The sequence below is a fragment of the Neomonachus schauinslandi genome, chromosome 10 (genome assembly GCF_002201575.2).
Source record: "Neomonachus schauinslandi chromosome 10, ASM220157v2, whole genome shotgun sequence".
NCBI lineage: Eukaryota > Metazoa > Chordata > Mammalia > Carnivora > Phocidae > Neomonachus > Neomonachus schauinslandi.
Genome location: NC_058412.1, coordinates 117987192 through 118008315, shown reverse-complemented (window position 1 = coordinate 118008315; position 21124 = coordinate 117987192).

Below are 21124 nucleotides of genomic sequence, written 5' to 3'. Positions count from 1 at the left end.
TACACTGTTGGTGGGAATGCAAGCTGGTGCAGCCACTCTGGAAAACTGTATGGAGGTTCCTCAAAAAGTTGAAAATAGAGCTACCATATGATCCAGCAATTGCACTACTGGGTATTTACCCCAAAGATACAAAAGTAGGGATCCGAAGGGGTACGTGCACCCCGATGTTTATAGCAGCAATGTCCACAATAGCCAAACTGTGGAAAGAGCCAAGATGTCCATCAACAGATGAATGGATAAAGAAGATGTGGTATATATATACAATGGAATATTATGCAGCCATCAAAAGGAACGAGATCTTGCCATTTGCAACGACGTGGATGGAACTGGAGGGTATTATGTTGAGTGAAATAAGTCAAACAGAGAAAGACATGTATCATATGATCTCACTGATATGAGGAATTCTTAATCTCAGGAAACAAACTGAGGGTTGCTCGAGTGGGGGGTGGGGTGGGAAGGATGGGGTGACTGGGTGATAGACACTGGGGAGGGTATGTGCTCTGATAAGCGCTGTGAATTTTGCAAGACTGTTGAATCTCAGATCTGTACCTCTGAAACAAATAATGCAATATATGTTAAGAAAAAAAAAAAAAAGAAGAAGAAGAAGAAGGTAGCGGGAGGGGAAGAATGAAGCGGGGGAAATCGGAGGGGTAGACGAACCATGAGAGACGATGGACTCTGAAAAACAAACAGGGTTCTAGAGGGGAGGGGGGTGGGAGGATGGGTTAGCCTGGTGGTGGGTACTGAGGAGGGCACGTTCTGCATGGAGCACTGGGTGTTATGCACAAACAATGAATCATGGAACACTTCATCTAAAACTAATGATGTAATGTATGGGGATTAACATAAGAATAAAAAAAAAATAAATAAATAACTTGATTGAACCAGTCCAATCCTGATTATCTAGGATGATCTCTCTCACTTTAAGACAACTGCATATGGACTTGAATCATATCTACAAAATACTTTTACAGCAACACCTAGATCGGTGTTTGACTAAATAACAGAATTGTAACCTAGCCACACCGGCTCCTCCAAAAGACCATCACAGCACCATTGGTCTTCCATGATACTCCATAATCCGGGTTCCCCTTTTCTCCCTCTGACCACATCTTCCTAGGTTCCATTCCTCCTCTGCATCCTTGAACATAGCATATCCCACAGACTAGGCCCATAGTCATCCTCCCCCTCTCTCCAGACTATATCCTGCCTTTATAATTTTTTATCACACTGCATCCACTTGGACATTTTTGTGTATTACACTCCTAATCAGTAATTCCAGCTCTGACTCCCCTTGTGAATTTCTGGTCTATATTTTCAATTCCTTGCTAGATACCTGGAAAGTTTTTTAACTTTTTTGGGCCTCGAGCCTCCTATTCCGTAAAACTGGGTTATTGCTAGGATGAAAAGATAATCTATGAAATGGTTCTGCATATGCCTGGTACATAATCAATGTCCAGTAAATGTGAATTACCGTAATTGCTACTAATCTTCTAAAAACAATAAAATACATTGAACAAGATAAGACCCATAGCCTGATGGGCCTCCACCGAGGATCTCCTTAAGGGCCAGCACTGAACTAGATGTCCATACTTGAATGGGAAGCCACTATTTATTTATTATTATAATTAATTAATATTGTTTCTTTTTAAAAGTAGTTCTCTTGTTTAACAATTTGGGCTAATTACTGAGGTACCAGTTTACTGGGCTTAGGCTGCAAACAAACCCCAATGTTCATAGCAGCAATGTCCACAATAGCCAAACTATGGAAGGAGCTGAGATGTCCTTCAACAGATGAATGGATAAAAGAAGATGTGGTTCATATATACAACGGAATATTACTCAGCCATGAGAAAGGATGAAAACCTACCATTTGCATCAACATGGATGGAACTGGAGGGTATTATGCTAAGTGAAATAATTCAAGCAGAGAAAGACAATTATCATATGGTTTCACTCATATGTGGAATATAAGGAATAGTGCAGAGGACCATAGGGGAAGGGAGGGAAAACTGAATGGGAAGAAATCAGGGAGGGCGAAAAACCATGAGAGACTCTTGATTCCAGGAAACAAACTGAGGGTTGTGGAAGGGAGGGAGGTGGGGGGAAGGGGTAACTGGGTGATGGGTATTAAGGAAGACACATACTGCAATGAGCACTGGGTGTTATACGCAAACAATGAATCATGGAGCACTACATGAAAAACTAATAAAATACTGTATGGTGACTAACATAACATAATAAAAAAAATAAATAAAATTTTTAAAAATTTAAAGACACAAATTGTAAACTTCTACAGGAAGCAAATGCAAATAACTAATGCAGTTATAGAAAGCTTAAGTCAGGTCTAAAAGGAATGTCAGTGAAGAAAATTCTACCCTGCTTCCTGTTCTAGGCTCTAAGGAAACTCCTGTAAGACCATAAAGAAGGTAAATAGATACCAATATAAAACATTTTTACATCACAATAGATTAACTGGTCCCCTTGAGAAGTCTCCCTAGACCACATTCCCAAGAACCTGAGTTCCTGATTCCTACATCCGAGGTGGATTTCCATGCTCCAGTGGGCCCCCTTCTCATCTGAGATCCCACGAACTGCATAGTATTTGCACTTTCTGCCTTATATTAATCATCTAGTGCTGTCACAAGTTTCCTTGAAACTTCTCAATTTGAAACAATAAACATTTATTATCTCACATAGTTTCAATGGGTCAGGAGTTTGGAAGCACCTTAGCTAGGTGGTTGAGGCTCAAGGTTTCTCATGAGATTGCAGTTGACGTTGGCCAGGAGTCAGACTTGACTGGAATGAAGGATCCATTTCCAAAATAGCTCACTCATATTACTGGAAAATTCGTGCTGGCTTTGACCTGACCAGGTCCTTGCCTCATGAACCTCTCCATAGGCCTGGTTGTAAGCCCTCACCAACATCCTCCTCTAAGCCCGTCAGCCTTCTATTAACAGTCTGTTCAAAGCACTTGACGAGTCCATGGACTCTCTCCAACTTCTGCCACCAACCATTCCCAAAGCCACCCCCCAACAGGTGTGTTGTAGAAGCACAGACCTCCAGGTACCAAAATCACAGTAGTCATCCACTGCCGCATCACAGAGTCATCCAAAACTTAACAACTTAAAACAGCAATAAACATCTATTACCTTACCTAGTTTCTGTGGGCCAAGAATTGAGTGGTTTAGCTGGGTGATTCTGGCTCCAAGTCTCTTATGAGGTCTCAACCAAGATGCTGGCTACAACTCCAGCCATGTGAAGGCTTACCTGAGTCGGGAGGGCCAGATTCCAAGATGTCTCATTCCTGTGGTTGTCACACATGTGCTGGGTTGTGGCAGGATACCTCAGCTCTACACCACATAGATTTCTCCACAGGGCTGCTCCAGTGTCCCCACAACATGGCAGTCAGTGATCCAAAAGAAAGATGGAAGCCATGTCTTCTCTTTCAACTTCAGAAACCACACTATCATGTTCACATTATATCATTGATGACACAGATAAGCCCTACGTGGTATACTGTGTCAATACCAGAATATGAATATGAAGAAGCAACAATCCTTGAGGGTCATCTTGGGTTCCAGCTACCATATAAAGGAATACCAAGAACTTGCTGTCTACTCTGGCTGGCTTCCCGACTCCCTACCTTCCTGTCTCATCTGGGCCCTTTGTCTCACCCATTGCTTAACTTACTGGACATGCAATGAAACAATCAGTATAGTATTGGCACATAGCAGGTACTCAATCAAGATAAATTACATGAATGAAGGAATGAATCTGTAAACTCCTAAGTAATATTCATCATAATGAGCATGGGTGTTTGTGTCCCCAACCCAAAAAATTCATATGTTGAAGCCTTAACCCTCAGTGTGATGGTATTTGGGAAGTGGGACTTTAGGAGGTAACTGGGTTCAAATGAAGTCATGAGGGTGGGGACTCTGTGATGTGATTAACATCCTTGTAATAAGAGGAAGACACCAGAGCTCTCTCTGCCATGTAAGGACATAGTGAGAGGTGGCCATCTACAAGCTAAGTATCTATAGAAAAATACAGGCTGCACAACAAACACAAAACAAAAACTGTATGACCAAAGCCAAACCACCAGGCAGAGACAGCCCTACAGTTCAAACCCAAGCATTCAAACCCCAGATACACAACAAACAACTATGTATGTATGTATGACCAAAGCCAAACCACCAGGCAGAGACAGCCCTACAGTTCAAACCCAAGCATTCAAACCCCAGATACACGGCTTTCCCACGGTACTGTGGCCTTATCATAATGCAGTGGAAGAGGACAGAGTGGAGATAGATAATAGAAGTTCCTGCCTCATAGGGTTAAGAACAGTGACCATACAAGCACATGGCTTAGCATACTGCTTGACCCATAGTAAAGACTCAATAAATGGCAGCTCGAGCTGTTCTTTGGTCTGGCCTCTAAATCTCTGGTTTAGCTGGCTTAATTTAATCAATCAAGCCTCCTCTCGGCACCACCTCATAGGGCCCCCTGACCTCAATCCCTCCCATAGTAGATGTCAGGAACCTCAGGCCAAGACTGGTTATTTCATCTGCATGAAGCTCAACACCTGACTTGGACGCTCCCCGCCGAACCATCTCTCCTGGATGTTTTCGTGGTCTCCTGTGGCTCCTCAGGAATAATGAGGCTCAAAAGGACTATGGAGCCTGTAGACATGGGGGCCCTCAACCCTTCTCCATCTGTCAGGCCAGTATAGGGCTCCCAAAACAGCCTGCAGATGCTCCACCACTGGGCAGCTGTGGAGGAAGTTGGCCTCTCTCTGCCCCAGCACATCGCAGCTGAGCCATCTGCTCACACCAGGGGATAGAACAGTTCATTTTGAGGGCAGCCTCCTCTGTGCTCTGGTTAATTCACTCATTCTACAAGCAATCATCAAGCACCTACTAAGTGCCAGATCCTGAACTAGGCAAGAGGAATACAAGTTTTTCCCTATAGAAGCTCCCAGTTGGGGAGGGGAGATAGATTTTTAAAAAGAAGTGAAACTGGGCGCCTGGGTGGCTCAGTTGGTTAAGCGACTGCCTTCGGCTCAGGTCATGATCCTGGAATCCCGGGATCGAGTCCCGCATCGGGCTCCCTGCTCAGCGGGGGGTCTGCTTCTCCCTCTGACCCTCCCCACTCTCATGCTCTCTCTATCTCATTCTCTCTCTCAAATAAATAAATAAAATCTTTAAAAAAAAAAAGAAGTGAAACTATGAATTTGTGTCATTAGCAGAAGTAAGGGAAGCATAGAGGTCTTTGAGAGTGAGAGCAAGAAACACCTGTTCCAGCTTTGGTGGGGAGTGGGGGATCAAGAAAGAGAAGACTTCCCAGAGGAGGTGGTTCCTAAGATGAGAGAAGAAAGACAAAGAAGAGTGACAGGGATGGAAAGGAGCAAGAAAAGGTGCTCCAAATAGAAGGCACAGCCAACAACAGACTGTGACCACTTACAAGAACCTGAGCATGAACCCACTAGCTGTGCCAAGTTACCCTCAGAACCATGAGAGATGGTAATAATAAAGGACTGTTGATGTTTTATACCACTAAGATTAAGGTGGTTTGTTAGCAGCAACAACCAAGACAGAGAAAGCCCTTCTGTAGCGAGGGAGGATCAAGCTGACCTGCTGGAATAGATGGAGAGATGAAGGTGCTCCTTGAGTCCTTGGCCTGGTTGTTTGGGAATCCTTGCCCCCGCCCTCCCTGCACCCATTCCTTAGGTCAATGAACTCTTCTGAGTACCTAAATTAGCTCAAGTAGGATTTCCGTCATGTGCACCCAAATGAATACAGGTGATTTGGGACAAGCCCAAAGAGTGTGATGTGTTTAGAGCACACTGCGGGGGGTGGGAGTAGTGAGAGATGAAAGAGAGCGGGTAAGCCCAGGACAGATCCCCGAGGAACTGTAGGACACAGCAAGGAGCTTTGTTGTATTTGACTTATATCCCATCCAACTCCACAAATAATTCAGGGAGACTACTGAGGACTTTGAACTTTATTATAAAGACAATGTGCAGCCAGTGAACAATTTTCATCAAAGCATAACAGGCTCAGACGTGCACTGAGGAAAGGTCAACTTGCCAGTTTAGATGATGTGTTGGAGGGAATCGAAGTGATCAGGAGTCTACTGATGTGATGCAGGAAAGAAATGATGAGGGACTGAACCAAGGTGGGGCAAAGAGGGTGGAATGCGAAAGTATCAAGAGCTGGAATGGATAGACCTGGAGTCTTCTATGGAAAGGAGGATGAGAAAAGACTAAGATGATTTCCAAATGTGTGGTCTGAGTACCTGTAGAGGCAATGGTGACTTTGCCAAGACACAAAAGGAGGACTAAGTCAGGAGAGAAGAATGATGACTTGCACTTGTATGTGAAGAGTTTCAAGCAGATGTGGGGCATTAAGGGGGGAAAGATCATTCATTAATTTATCTATTTAACACATTTATTGAGTACATGTTTTATGCCAGGCTCTGGCAAGGTGCTGGTGAGCAAAATGGGTATAGTGCTTGCCTTCATAAATTTTATAGTCTAAAGAGCAGACAGAAATTAATTGAACGTGTAAATATATAACTACAAACTCTTAAAGAATGCTATGAAGGGAAAATATCAGAAGTTATGCTAGCACATTACAAGGAAACCTAATGGAGTCTGGGGAGAGATCTCTTACTACAGTTACATAACAGTTACAGTAAGATCTCTTACTACAGTTACAGTTACATAATCCCAAAATTTGGTGGCATAAAACAACCATAATCATTTTTTATTTCTCACAGCTTCTGTAAGTCAGGGATTCCAAAGGGCACAGTGAAAGTAATTTATCTTTGCTACATGAAGGGGGCTGGAATCACCCAAAGGCTCATTTGCTCACATGTTTGATAGGCAGAGTCAGCTTTCCAAGTGGCTTCTGCATGGGCTAGTTAGTGGAGAAAGGGATAGAGAGAGACAGAGAGAGAAAGAGAGAGAGATGCTGCCTTTTAGGATTTAACCTTGAAAGTCACACAGCATCATTTCTGCCACATTCTATTGATCAAGACAGTAACAAAGGTCCACTCAAGTTCTAGATGAGGAAACACAAACCCACTGCTTGACAGAGTAATGTCAACATCACACTGTAAGAAGAGCATGGGATGGGAGCTATGTATTATTGTGGCCATCTTTGGAAAATACAATCTGCCGCAGAAGAAAGTGGCTCAAGCACAACCTGCTCAAGAAAGTGGCATTTGGGCTGGGATGCCAATGAGTTAACCAGTGATGGGACAAAGATGACAGCTTAGAGACAGTATTCCTGGCAGAAGGAACAGCATGTATAGAGGCCCCTGGAGTAAGAAAGACTGTGATGTATTTGAGAAGCTGACAGAAGGCCAGAGTAGTTGGAGCGAGTTAGAAATATGTCTGAAGCTCAAGGGAAAGGTCGATACTGGAAGCAAAGTTGTGGAAGCACAGAGAAGATGACAGTGGAGGGGCCACAAGGGGGAGTGACAAAGAAAGAAGAGAACACATTTCATAGAAACCCAAGGTGACGGGCTTAATGCCTTTGCCAGCTTCCTGCTGCTGAATATTATCAAGCTCAGAATTTGTCTTCCCTCTTCCAACCAACAGAATCTGGCTACCTTGCTTTGCTACCTGAGTATCTAGCATAATAGCCAACCTCCAAGATCCTCCCCACGATCCTTGCCTCTTGGTATCTACACCTTTGTGTATTCCCCTCCCACACTGAATCAAGCTGCTCTCTGTGACCAAGACTTCCATGGATGACTTCCAAGGATAAGTCATAAAAGACATTGTAGCTTCTGCTTTGGATTACTCCCTCTGAGAAGACCAGCCATCACACCAGGAGGACTCAGGCAGCCCTCTGGAGAGGTCCATGTGGTGAGGAACCAAAGCGTCCTGCCAACGGCCAGCACCAACTTGCCAGCCATGCAAATGAACCACCTTGGAAATGGATCTTTAGCCCCAGTTGAACTTTCAGATGATTCCAGCCCCCTCACCTATAAGACCTCAGGCTGAGGTCCCAGGCATCATGGAACAGAGACAAGGTATCCTTGCTGTGCTCCATCTGAATTAACGACCAAAAAAGCTATGCGAAAAAATAAATGATTATTATTGTTTCAAGCCACTGAAGTGCTGAAGTGATCAGTGACACAGCAATTCATCTCCATTTGCTTACCTCTATTGACAGAGAATTCACTACCTCCCAAGGCAGCTCATTCCATTTAATGCCAGACTCTGTGTAACAAAAACACAGGAGAGCCTTCCCTCCTGGTCAGGAAGACTCTCGGTTCCTCCTTCCCCCAGGAGCTGTCCCTGACCCAGTGCTGAAACCAGACTCCCTCCACCCCTCCCCATCCAAGAGATTAAATTACAATTCCAAAAGGCACGCTTGACTTGGAAACATCAGCAAGAAAGTTCCATTTCCCTGTATCTCTAAATGAAAAAAGGCTCCTTGTCAGTTTGGAGCAATTAGCTGTGGGAGATGATGACGGAGCAGTGAGAGTTGCTTCGAGGGGGCAGAGTGGCAGCGGAAGCCCCAGCTCAGACAGACACGCTGCAGATGGCACGACGAGATAACGCCTTTCACGTTTCAGAAATCACATTGTCAACAATGTTTCTAGACTCAGAAATTAGCTGAAGTCATCAGGAGTGCCTGGCAGCAAGCAGCAGGCGCCTTGGTGGGGGCCCCTCGTTTGGCATTATGCATTGGTGCAAAGAGAAACTGGCAAGGTTCACAGAAAAGGTGGGTGAGCCTACTGTTTCCCAAGGCTGCAGGAAGGGCAAGCCTGGGGTATGTTAGAGGCATTTACTCAGGACAATATTCAAAAGCCTGATCTTCTATCTCTCGTCTCAATAGTAGGGGATTAACTCCCCTATTATTGAATGTGACCTCCTTCTGCTCCATGCCTTGTGGATTGATGTTTCCTCTTTAGAGGGTTACAGAAAGTGAAAATGATGGATTCAATCACCCATGTCTTAAATAAGAATTAAATTATTTTTGATGAAATCATCCTTGTTAAAATAAAAAATACTCTCTTTGCTGAAGATAAGGTCCCATCTGATGCAGTCTATGCCAACTGTCTGACCTTTCCATTACAGGTGCCCTGCCTCTGGCAACCCCCACCCTTAGAAGAGCCAAGAAATAGAATCTGAGGCTGGCACCCTGCTGGCCAGGACACCCATGACAATTGCAATGATTGGGAGGGGCGGGCGGCGGGGGGGGAGTCAGCTATTGCTGCAGCCCCTGTAAGCAAGCATGAGATACAACAGGGAGTTAACATGACATATCTCATGTGAGGAACAGTTCAGGAGGAAATACAACCTTGTCCCTTCTGCTGAACCTTTTTATTTATTTATTTATTTATTTATTTTTAGAGAGACAAAGAGAAAGAGTGGGGCAGGGAGAGGGAGAGAGAGAATCTCAAGCAGACTCCGTGCTCAGTGTGGAGCCCGATGCGGGGCTCAATCTCACAACCCTGAGATTAGGACTTGAGCCGAAATCAAGAGTTGGATGTTTAACCGACTGAGCCACACAGGTGCCCCCTGAAACACCTTCTTATGTTTGCTCTGGAAAGAAGCGGGGTTATTTCCCTAATTTCAGGGCCCCACTTATTAGGACAAAGAGTAAATGATTCCCCTGGGAACTCGAAAGGACAAAAGCTAGACCTGAACACATGCCTGTGCATGGTACTGGAAACAGGCTCACAGAAGGCAGCAGGTGGGAAAAGGGATAGAACAGGGGGTAGAACATTCTCTGGTAGTTATGACAATTCAAATCATTGAGACTCAGCTTGAGATTTCCAGACAAACTACCCATCCTGCAGTGAGTGTGAGCCCCAGGAGGTAGGTGTCTGAGACCCTTCCCTTCCTGTCAGAGCCCTGCAAAATTTGGGGACCCTTTTGCCATTGCAGGACACCCGGTAGCTGGCAGACAGCTCTGGACAGAGGAATGAAACCCCCCAGGAGGTGGGATGAAAGAGAAAGGTGAAGTTGAGGGTTTTGCCTAAAGAAAGTGGTATGAGCAGCCTGGGTCTTTATGAAGGTCATCCAGCTGGGACCCACCACAAGGCTAGCTCCTAGCATTGAGAAAAGGCGAAAGGAGCAGAACCCAGGAGAAGACAGCCCTACCTCTGAGACACATAGGGTTAAGGACCTAGGAGACAGGGTCTCTTTTATCCTCATCCCCAAGATTCTGCCCGAAGCACAGCTTCTTCTGGGGCTCAACTGCAGCCAAACCTGTCTCTACTGAGGAGTCAGAGATGGACGGGGACATTAGCCTTGACTATACACCCTCTGTAAGCCAGGTCATCATCCATCTCAGGTCAGCCCCCAAATGACCTGTGGCCAAGGGACGATTAAAACAGCAAGCATCTGAAGGGGATTGCAGTTGTGCTGATCTGGTAGAAACCTGCTGCAGCAGCTCCAACCACCAGAGTCCCCTGGCCACACCTCAAAGAGTTCCTATCGGTCACCCGCAGGGACTGAGCTGTGTCCCTGATTTCAGGGCTAGGGCCACCCAGGCAGGCTGGGGAGGCAATCAGGAAATTAAGTAGGAACTAACAGCCCCAAAAAACCAGAAGAGCTTGGATTTCTGCCAATCCCTAGGGACTGAAGCAGGGCACTGGTCTTTCTCTAAACCAGTGGTTCTGAGTGGAGACCCCAGGCCAGTAGCATTACATCTCCAGGGAATATGTTACAAGTGCAGATTCCAGACCCCACCTTAGACCTAGTGAATCAGAGATTGGGGTGGGGGGGGGAGAGGCGCGGCCAGCAACCCGTGTTTTAACAGGTCTTATAGGTGATTCTGACACATGGGCACATTTAGGAACCACTGCTACTTCAAGTTAATCCCATCCAGGTCCTCTTGCAGGCAAATTCACACAGTGGTCCAGCTGGCCCTGCCTGGTCCTCCCAGCCTCATCATCATGGGCTTATGTGGGGACACTCCTGTCTCTGGAACTACTGGGGGATGCTGAGGAGGGTTTTATCTTGGCGGGGGGAGTCCTTTGCTCCTCCTGGGAGCTGACAGAGGGAAAACAGGGGCTCTGTTCAAGAGGTGCCCCAACCCCATCCTAGGGTTTTCCCCAAAGACCCCCCCAAGAGTGAAAGGCTCAGTCAGACGAGGCTCCCACTAGCCCCTGAAAGCCTCCCGAGAGGCAGACACACACAGGCCCAGCCCAGGGGCCCCGTCACACCCGAGGAGGCCCAGAGGGGCCAGCTCGGCAGTCGGACTGGCTGCCGGCTGGTGGGTCGGCTGATGGATCGCTTTCCGATGAGGACGCGGTGGCGGCTGCCAACTGTGCCAGCACAGCTCCCGATCAGCATGGCTGCGCCGCTCCCACCCCTCCCGCGCTCGCCGGAGGGGGGAACATCACCCCACCGGCAGGCAGCAATTAATCTGAGCGGGAGACAGGCCGAAGACAGGACAGGGGGGCCGCCAGCAAGCTGCCGCGCCCCGTCTGCCTCCGCGGGAGGGGGGCGGGGCCGTCCAGCCACGCAGCCTGCGTTGTACCCCAGATGCCGGGCAGCAGCTCCGCCGGAAGGAAGCACAGGGGCCGCGTGTGCACTGAGAGTGCGCCGACGCGGGTTCGAATCCCAGCTCTGCCACCGACAAGCTGGGAGGCCTTTCACGAGTTTGGTCACTTCTCTGGGCTTCGTTTCCCACGCGGAGAAGCGCACCTGCAAATGACCTGTGCCAAGCGCCCTACACACGGCCGACTTGCAACAAATCGTGATCGCTCTCCCCTGTCCTCAGCTGTCAACCTGTGCCCTAGAGTTCTCTCAGGGGAGCCCCACAAAGGACCACTAAGCAGGCACAGCGCACCTCCCCCAAAACAGTGGCTCCCTAAAAGAAAAGAGGAAAAGGTAGGGGAAGTAAATATCTTTTCCATGAATCATCCAATCTGGGGACAACCTAATGGCAGCAAAGAAAGAAGAAGCCCCATGCAGGCACCTTGGGTCCAGCTGGTCGCCTAACCCCTGCCTCAGCCCTGTCCAGTCCACCAACCCCAGATCCCCAGTGGGTGAACTTTAGAAGATTCTAGATAACTGATCATGTCCCTGTCCTATTTTTAAAGCCCCGCTGGCTCCTTAGTGCTGACAGAGTGAAGGACAAACACCTCAGCATTGCATCAACGTCAGACCTGAATCTGCTGTCTCACCCCTACCATGAACCTCCTCCTTCCAGCCACCCAGAAAAGCACGCCATGCCCAGAACATATCAGGGTGTTGCAAACCTGGGCCTTTGCATGTGCCATTCCCCTACCTAAAAAGCCCACCCTGTGATCTTATCCATCTAAAAGTACAGCCCCTGTATGGCTCAACTTTAGGGAGATGTCCCCTGATGCCCCTGCCCCATGGGTGGTAACAATGGACTTTCTTGCACCCAACACAACTGTCTATCAAGGCCCTCCGCCTACAAACATCTGTTTGATTTTTGGTCCTCTCCATCACTGAGCTGTGAGCCCCTCCAGCTCAGCAACCATACTTGATTCTCTCCCCATCTCTGACTCCCACAGTGTCTGGCCCGTAATAGATGTTCTATAAATGTTTAGTGAACTTAGGTGCCATGTTCACAATCACCCCTATGGTCATACCCATCGCACCATGGAGTAAGGATTAATGAAGCCACAGCTCATTGACCTGCAATGAGGCAGAGGGTTAAACCTGGTCCTCGCCAACCCTGATCCAGTTCCTTCCAGGGCTCAGGAAGGCTCAAGTTTAGAGGATTGTCTCCTGACCCCGCATCCCCACACCTGGGTTAGCTAATGTTCAATTCTGACTCACTTCAATCCTCTGTGGCCAAACCTACAGACTGCTTGCAAACAGCACATTTCATCCTGGGGGCTTGAATCAATGCTTCATCAACCTCCTGAGAGTCTTAGGCCAGCAGCTAGTCTTACCTCCACAGCCAGCAACTCCCCTAATCCAGGTGGCTCCAGGGGTCATCGGAAAATTCAGAAGATCGAAGAGCCTGGCGAACTGAACAGGATTATGTTATGGTGCAACTAGTCCATCTCTCCACTCAATGTTTAAATCACCTCTATAGCCTCCTTCCCCAGCTTGAAAGCTTCTAGTGACAGGGAGCTCACCATCTCCACGAAAATTTTATTCCAGCTCCTTGGATGCCATCAAGTCCTCTAGTTTTTTTTTATAGACTGATGGTTCCAATCTCCCCAGGCCTCCTTCCTTCCTAAAATGAGAAACCAAACATCCTTCCCCAGGTCTTCAAAGTTTTTTGAGGGAAGTGAAGAGGCTGAAATTTCACCTGGCAGCTCTGGGTCTGACACTCACCTACTGAGTTCTCCTCCGCCCTGGCTCTCAACTTTTGTGATGTTTCTATTAACATTGCCTGAGGGTGAGTTGGTTTTGGGGGTCCACATCACCCTGCTTATCTACATAAAGTCAAGAGTCACTTGAAAGCCCCTAAAAGACCTTATAGACCTGCCTGCTAAGCCAGATCTCCCCCATCCTGGACTGGAGGCGTTGGCTCTGCATCCCAAGGCAGAACGCTCCATTATTCCTCTGCTGACCCACACGGGTGGCCAAGATCTTTTGAGGTCCTGTTTCTTTGACCCAGCCTCTTCACAGTTTTTCTCTTTTCTCTTTATTTCATCATGAATCACATCAGTGGATTTTCTATCTCTTCATCCAGATCATACATTAAAACTGCTAAATAGGATCAAGGCTGAGATAGAGCCCTTAGGCACTCCAATAAAGACCTCCTGCAAAACATTATCAACCCCTTAATCTGCTCTCAATAGGTAAGCTAGTTACTCATCTCCTGGGATCCTCTAAAACCCAGTCCATGTTCTCAGTCTTCTCCCTAAGAATATCTGAAGATTCTTTATAGGTTCTGCTGAAACCCAGATCAGCAATCTACTCCACAGGACAGACTAAAAATTACTAGTTTACCGCCCAACACCCCTTCTTGCAGACTTTGTCCGGGAGGCAGTATGCCAATGCCCTAGCTACATTCCCTAGTCTCTCTTGCAAATAGCAGCAGTCATGTGACATATTCTGGCCAATGAGATCAAGGCGCAAATGACTGAGCAAACCTTCCAGGAAAGCCACTTAAAAGAGGAGGCCGACTCACTAGCTTTGGGCCCTCCCTGTCTGGAATACTGACGTGATGCCACAGCCATTTTGCCACCAGGAGTTCGAATCCCAGCTCTGCCAAGTCAATCACAAATTCAGCTCAGCTCTGAAAGTCATGAGTCTCTAAAACCAATGTTAGAAACCACCTGCCTCCAGATTTCTTAGTGCACAAGAAAAGTAAATTCCTTAATGTGTAAGCCACTTTTTTTTTTTTTTTTTTGGTTTCTGCAATTCCTAGCAGATCTGTCATTATCCTACTGTGAGAGCCTAGAAATACTGTCAAAGAAAGACTATCCTCAGATAACTTACTCCTGGTGAGTCAGGATTGGTTCCTGGTGATCTCCAGGATGCTTACAAATCATTCCTTTAACAAACTATGCTAGATTCCTACCCAGGACTACTCCATTCTCTTCCCCTTTAGGAAAACTGAATGGGTTTTTTGTTTTGTTTTGTTTTGTTTTGTTTTGCCAGTCTCCAGGCTTCAGACACCTTGTTCCTTCTCTAGGATTTCTGAAGATTAGCTTCTTTGATTCAAGGGTCTGCAATTTCTCAGTGATCACTCGTCTTACTGGGAGTATTTCAGCCAGTTTCAAGCAATCCATAATTTCTGCCCTTGGGAGCTGTGTCATCAATGTTAACTTTACCCTTTCCGATCTGAAAGTTTATCTTCCACAGCCAAATTCCTAGTTAAAGATCCTGATTTCTCCCTCACATTCCATATCTGCCCATCTGTCCTGAGCAAAGGCATCTTACCAACACCCCATCTGGCAATCAACAAACTTGCTTGGCCTCACATCCCAAAATATTGAGCAGGGATGTAAAGAGATGCCTCTCCTTTGAATACTCCATCATCTGAAATACAGCTCTGTGCTCACAGACCCAGAACATCCAGGAGTAGAGGGGAATCCGAGTCATGGATATTGGTCACAGGCTGGCCCCCAGGACCCAAAGGAGGAGGAGTTAACCATCTGGCCCTTCTGGTACAGCTACCCACCTGTGATGGGCCTTGACGAGGATGAGGCACTCAGGGCACAAAGGCAAGGACATAGCCAGGCAGAGCCTGAAAATGGGGCCTCCTTAAATTCTGCACCCTGGGCACCTCATAGCCCCAGCCTGCCAAAAACAGGATATTACCTAGAGCCCTTCAAGGTGCAGAGCGTTGTCATTCTGGTGGCCTCCAGCTGGCCTCACGCCATCTCTCAGCTGCGTCTATTAAGCCCAAGTAACCCAGAGCCCAGCCAGGTCTGTCCCCTCTACTCTGGGGCTGAGGTCCCAACAAACCCAGGGCCCTACACCATCGCAGCTGGGACCGTGTGCTGGCTCAGCGACTGCTCTATCCAGGTGGCTCCCCATGGCCATGAGCTCACAAGGACTGCACGTGTCCCTCAAGATGACGGCGCTTTTATCACCGGATGTCAACACACGAGCCAGGCGTAAAGTCTGTAAAGACTATAAAGTCGTGGTTCCAGAAATGCCAACCAGCCTTCTCTGACACCACACCTAGACCTCTGGCCCCTGTGCCAACTTCCCCATTGTTTTGTCGTAATGAGCAACAAGCTCATTAATAACCCCTCCCCCCTCCCAGAGACCCAGCCACAAGGGGGACCAGCAGGTGCAAGGAGCTCAGAATTAGTCCTTTGTGTGGTTGGCAATAAACCCACTCTGGAGCTGGAACAAGGACCTGGCTCTGTGTAGTGTCTGTAGCCACTGCAGTAATTAATGGCGGGGCCACAGGATGGAGAGAGAGTATGCGTATGTTAACCCTCATGAAGCCACAGAGCCCAGAATTCTTATCCTACTGTGAGAGTAGAATTCTTAGGAAATCGGAAAACCTCAAGAAAGGGGAGCCTTTCACATGCACTCATAGAAAACGCTTCTGGGCTCAGTCCCCTTGCCTGCGTCTCTGGTGTTTCTCCTCGCTGAATCATGCCCCCAGCATCATCTCTATGAAGACACCCCAAGGCATTGTGCTTTAGCCTGTCCCCTCACTCCTGCATTTCCAACTGGACCTGGAATATTCCACTGCCATCAGTCCAAAACTGGCGTCATCTGAATGTAGGTGCTGGGACCCTTCCCAGAAAAGGGCAGCCTGGGGTTCAAGAGACAATCGTGAGGTTAGGAGTAGCTACCATGGGGTAAAGGAAAATTCCCAAACTACAGCTGAGCAAAGGAGACTCATACCAGGGGCATTAAACAGGTATGGAAATCATAAATTTATAATAAACCTAACCTCTACAGTTGTGTGGTTTTGTCCATCAAAGAACACTAAAGGTCAAATAGGACTGGCCAGAGAGTGTAGGATGAAAGTCATGGAGGAATATATGACCATGAAGCCTAGATTGGGCATAGAGGAGGGTAGATCCGGGAAGAGCTGGGAGATGATAAAAATATGAATATAAATACTAATGGGGTCAGAAGAACGCCAAAAAGCAAGTCAGTGAGAGTAAAGGAAAGAACGAGGAAAAAGCAGAGGGGACTCTTAGAACCTAAGGTTCTGGAGGCCAAGAGTTCAAATGTCACGAGTAGGTCCAGACTATGGCCTTGAGCTTGGGTAGCTGTCAACAGGGCCACACATTGCATAATTCCAGGAATACCATTCATTTAGAATTAGGGAGATGCACTGATATGAGGAATTCTTAATCGCAGGAAACAAACTGAGCGTTGCTGGAGTGGGGGGTGGGGTGGGAGGGATGGGGTGACTGGGTGATAGACACTGGGGAGGGTATGTGCTCTGGTAAGCTCTGTGAATTGTGCAAGACTGTTGAATCTCAGATCTGTACCTCTGAAACAAATAATGCAATATGTGTTAAGGAAAAAAAAAAAAGAAGAAGAAGAAGAAGATAGCGGGAGGGGAAGAATGAAGCGGGGGAAATCGGAGGGGGAGACGAACCATGAGAGACGATGGACTCTGAAAAACAAACTGAGGGTTCTAGAGGGGAGGGGGGTGGGAGGATGGGTTAGCCTGGTGGTGGGTATTGAGGAGGGCACATTCTGCATGGAGCACTGGGTGTTATGCACAAACAATGAATCATGGAACACTTCATCGAAAACTAATGATGTAATGTATGGGGATTAACATAAGAATAAAAAAAAAAAAGAATTAGGGAGATGAACCATGAGAGACTATGGACTCTGGCAAACAAACTGAGGGTTCTAGAGGGGAGGGGAATGGGGAGATGGGTTAGCCTGGTGATGGGTATTAAAGAGGGCATGTACTGAATGGAGCACTGGGTGTTATACGCAAACAATGAATCATGGAACACTACATCAAAAACTAATGATGTAATGTATGGTGATTAACATAACATAATAAAAAAAATAAAAAGTAATAAAAAAAAGAATTCAAGGAAGTGTGCGATATGGTGGCCCTTTGTGCTAAAGAAGGGTAAGTGAAGGTCTTTACAAATGAAGCTGCCAAGAAACCGTGAGACAAAGGCTCTGGACAGGTGGCCCACGTGAGCACAGAAGATCCCCTGATGATGGTAAGAGTCAGGGCAGAGCGGAAGACTGGGTGCAAGAAAAGTATGACCCTGGCCCCAAGCAAGCCTGACCTCAAATACAATTCCTCCAACTGCTTGTTGTATGTCCTTGTAGTAAATCTCTTGGCTCTTTTCGGTTTCTGATGCCTCGTGTTTAAAATGGAATCGAGGGCACTTGGGTGGCTCAGTCGGTTAAGCATCTGCCTTTGGCTCAGGTCATGATCCCGGGGTCCTGGGATTGAGCCCCCCATTGGGCTCCCTGCTCAGTGGGGAGTCTGCTTCTCCCTCTCCCTCTGCTGCTCTCTCTCTTTCTGTCTCTCTCTGTCAAATAAATAAAATCTTTTTAAAAATAAAGATTAATAAATAAAATGGAATCAAATACTTAACTTCAGGGTGGTAATGAGAATTTCATGTGCAGTAGGAGGCTGTTCTTTTTTTGTTCTCTTCCCCTGAGACCTGACCTCCGATTCAGCTCTAAGGCCAGGTGGTTTCAGGCAGAGGTGGGACAATGCGAGGCAAAGGCGAGCTATTTTAAGGTAGGAGGAAGGCAAAAATCTCGGTATTTTTCCATCACCAACTTCCTCCTTCCTCAGGCAACACATCTCCAGCAAAAGCTGAATTTCCTCCATGTTTCCAGCTCCTGTGGAACAGACCATTGAAGGCCCCAACTTCTCCCCTGGGCTCTAATAACCCCATCTCCTTCCTTTTGTCTCTCCAGCCCCATGGAGAGGGATTATAGTAGCTTCTTTTTATTGCATAAATTTGGGGTGGCCTCACCATTGCCTGATTGGCTTCTCAACTTCCCATCACCTGTGTGATCACCTCCCTAATTAAATTCCCTCTGTTTTAAATATTTAGAGTGATTTCTGTTTTCCTTGCTGGACCTGTTACAAGTGCCTAGTGTCATGCTTGGCATATAAATAGCTTGTACTTACTGTAATTATGCTTAGATTAACATTATTCATACTTAGTTGTCCAAGAACATGGTTATCAATCCACTAAAGGTGGTGGCCAGGATGGGAACAAGGTGGCATAACGACCTAGGGCCGGGGGGGGGGGGGGGTGCTGATGGACAATTATAGGACATATTATTTACTTGGGCTTCTGAATCTCACCTCTGGAACAGTGACTGAGTGCTTTGACTTAATGTCCCCAGTGCCTGACACAGGGCCTGGCACAGAGCAATCCCTCAAAATAATGGTTATTAGACTGCCCTGAAATCTTTCCGGTCGCGTCGTCAGAATGGCATCCATTCATAAATCAGGAGACCCCTGAGTTCAGGTTGCAGGATCTCACCTGTGTGTGCACTGAAATTTAGAAATTAGGAATACATCAGAGGTCCAGGATTAGGGCAAGATGAATGAAGGCACTCATCTCAGGAGCAAAATCTAAAGATATGCCAAGAAAACTCAGCTATCAGGATAAATAACATCATACTGCAACATGTTGAAAAATCATCACTAATGCAAAAATTCATGATTAACAAAATATCGAAATTTGAATAAAGACAGGATTAGTAATAGTGATTTTTCCTTTTGTGTCAGGTTCCGATACAGCTCAGCACAGCACGGACTATAACCGAGTCACTGATTCCTGTCATTCTTTCACTCTGCTTCAGGCAACTGATGTCCCTCGGGTTAAAAAACCCAAGTCTCCTGCACCCAGCCACAGCCCTCCACCAAACACACTCACACTGCTGTCTGTGGGATCCGAACAGGGACGGTGTCTGTCCTGTTCTTCAGCACCTAAAACTACACCAGGCACTTACTAGGTATAAATACACGTGTTGAATGAATGAATGAACAAATCCTGCCCTCTGCATTCTGGAGATTCCAGCAGGGTCGCCATGAAGATATTCTAACAATGCACCTTTAAAGAAAAAAAAAGTCCAAACTCACTAAGAATCCAAGAAACGTACATTGGAACAACGAGGTGCAATTTTTCACTGCTAGAATTAGCAAAGATTTAAGAGATTGACAATACCCAGTATTGACATGGAAGTCAAGAAAAGGGCATTCCTATGCATTACTGCTAGGACTGTAAATTAATACCATGGTTCTGGAAGGCAATTTGGCAATATGTAACAAAAGCCCTTGAAAAGTACATTTCTTTTGAGCAAGCAATCCTACTTCAAAGAATTTATTCTAAGGAAATAATTAGGTAAGTGCCAGAAGATGTATCTTGCAGGATGTTTCAGCACAGTATTGTTTCCAACAGCGAGAGCTTGCAAACAGCCTGAAGATCCAGAAGTACTGGGCTTCCTGTTAGTATTAATAAATACTAATAAACTAAGTAGAGGTATCTGATGATGGAATACTATGCAACCATTTAAAATAATGATGTGGCCCTATTTTACTTAAAACAGAAGGATGTTCATGATGTGCTAACAGGGATAAAAAATTATAAAACCTTAGATACATACACATAAACCACTATTTTTTTAAGATTTATTTATTTCAGAGAGAGAGAGAGAGCACACAAGCAGGGGGAGGGGCAGAGGGAGAGAGAGAATCTCAAGGAGACTCCCCGCTGAGTGCAGAGCCCACGTGGGGCTCCATCTCACAACCCTGAGATCATGACCCGAGCCGAAACCAAGAGTCAGACGCTTAACCTACTGAGCCACCCAGGTGCCCCAAACCACCAATTTTAAAGTATATATGGAGAAAGTCCAGAAGGCTGAACACTAATGGTGGTTACCTTTAGGGAGCAGAATATTAAATGATTTTGAATTTTTGTACACATTATTTTTTTTAGGGCAGTTTTAGGTGCACAGTGAAATTAAAAGGAAGGTACAGAGATTTCGCATATACCCCTCATCCCCACATATGCCCCCCCCCCCCTTAACAACACCCCCCCCCAACTAGAGTGGTACTTGGGTTACCACTGATGCTCCTATATTGACCCATCACAATCACCTGGAGTTCATAGTTTATACTAGGGCTCACTCTTGATGCTGTGCATTCTATGGGTTTGGACAAATGTATAATGACACATATCCATCATTAAAAGAGCATACAGAGTATTTTTGCAGCCCTAAAATATCCTCTGCCCTCCACCTATTCATCCCTCCCCACCCCCAACCCCTGGCAACCGCTCATCTTTTTACTGTTCCTTAGTCTTGCTCTTCCCAGAAGGTCACGTAGTTAGAATCATTTAGTTGAAATCAAAACTATAAGCTCCTTGAAGGCATCATAAGAGAAAATCTGGATGACCTTGGGTGTGGGGAAGACATCAGGTACAACACCAAAGGCATGATCATGAAAGAAATCATTGACAAGCTGGACTTCATTAAAATTAAAAACTTCAGTTCTGCACAAGACAATGTTAAGAGAATGAGAAGAAAAGCCACAGACTGGGAGGAAACATTTGCAAGAGATAGATCTGATAAAGGACTGTTATCCAAAATACACAAAGAGCTCTGAAATCTCAACGATAAGAAAACAAAAACCCTGATTTTAAAATGGGCCAAAGACATTAAGAGACGCCTCCCCAAAGAAGATGTGCAGGCGAAAAGTAAGTATATGAAAACATGCTCCACATCTTATGTCAT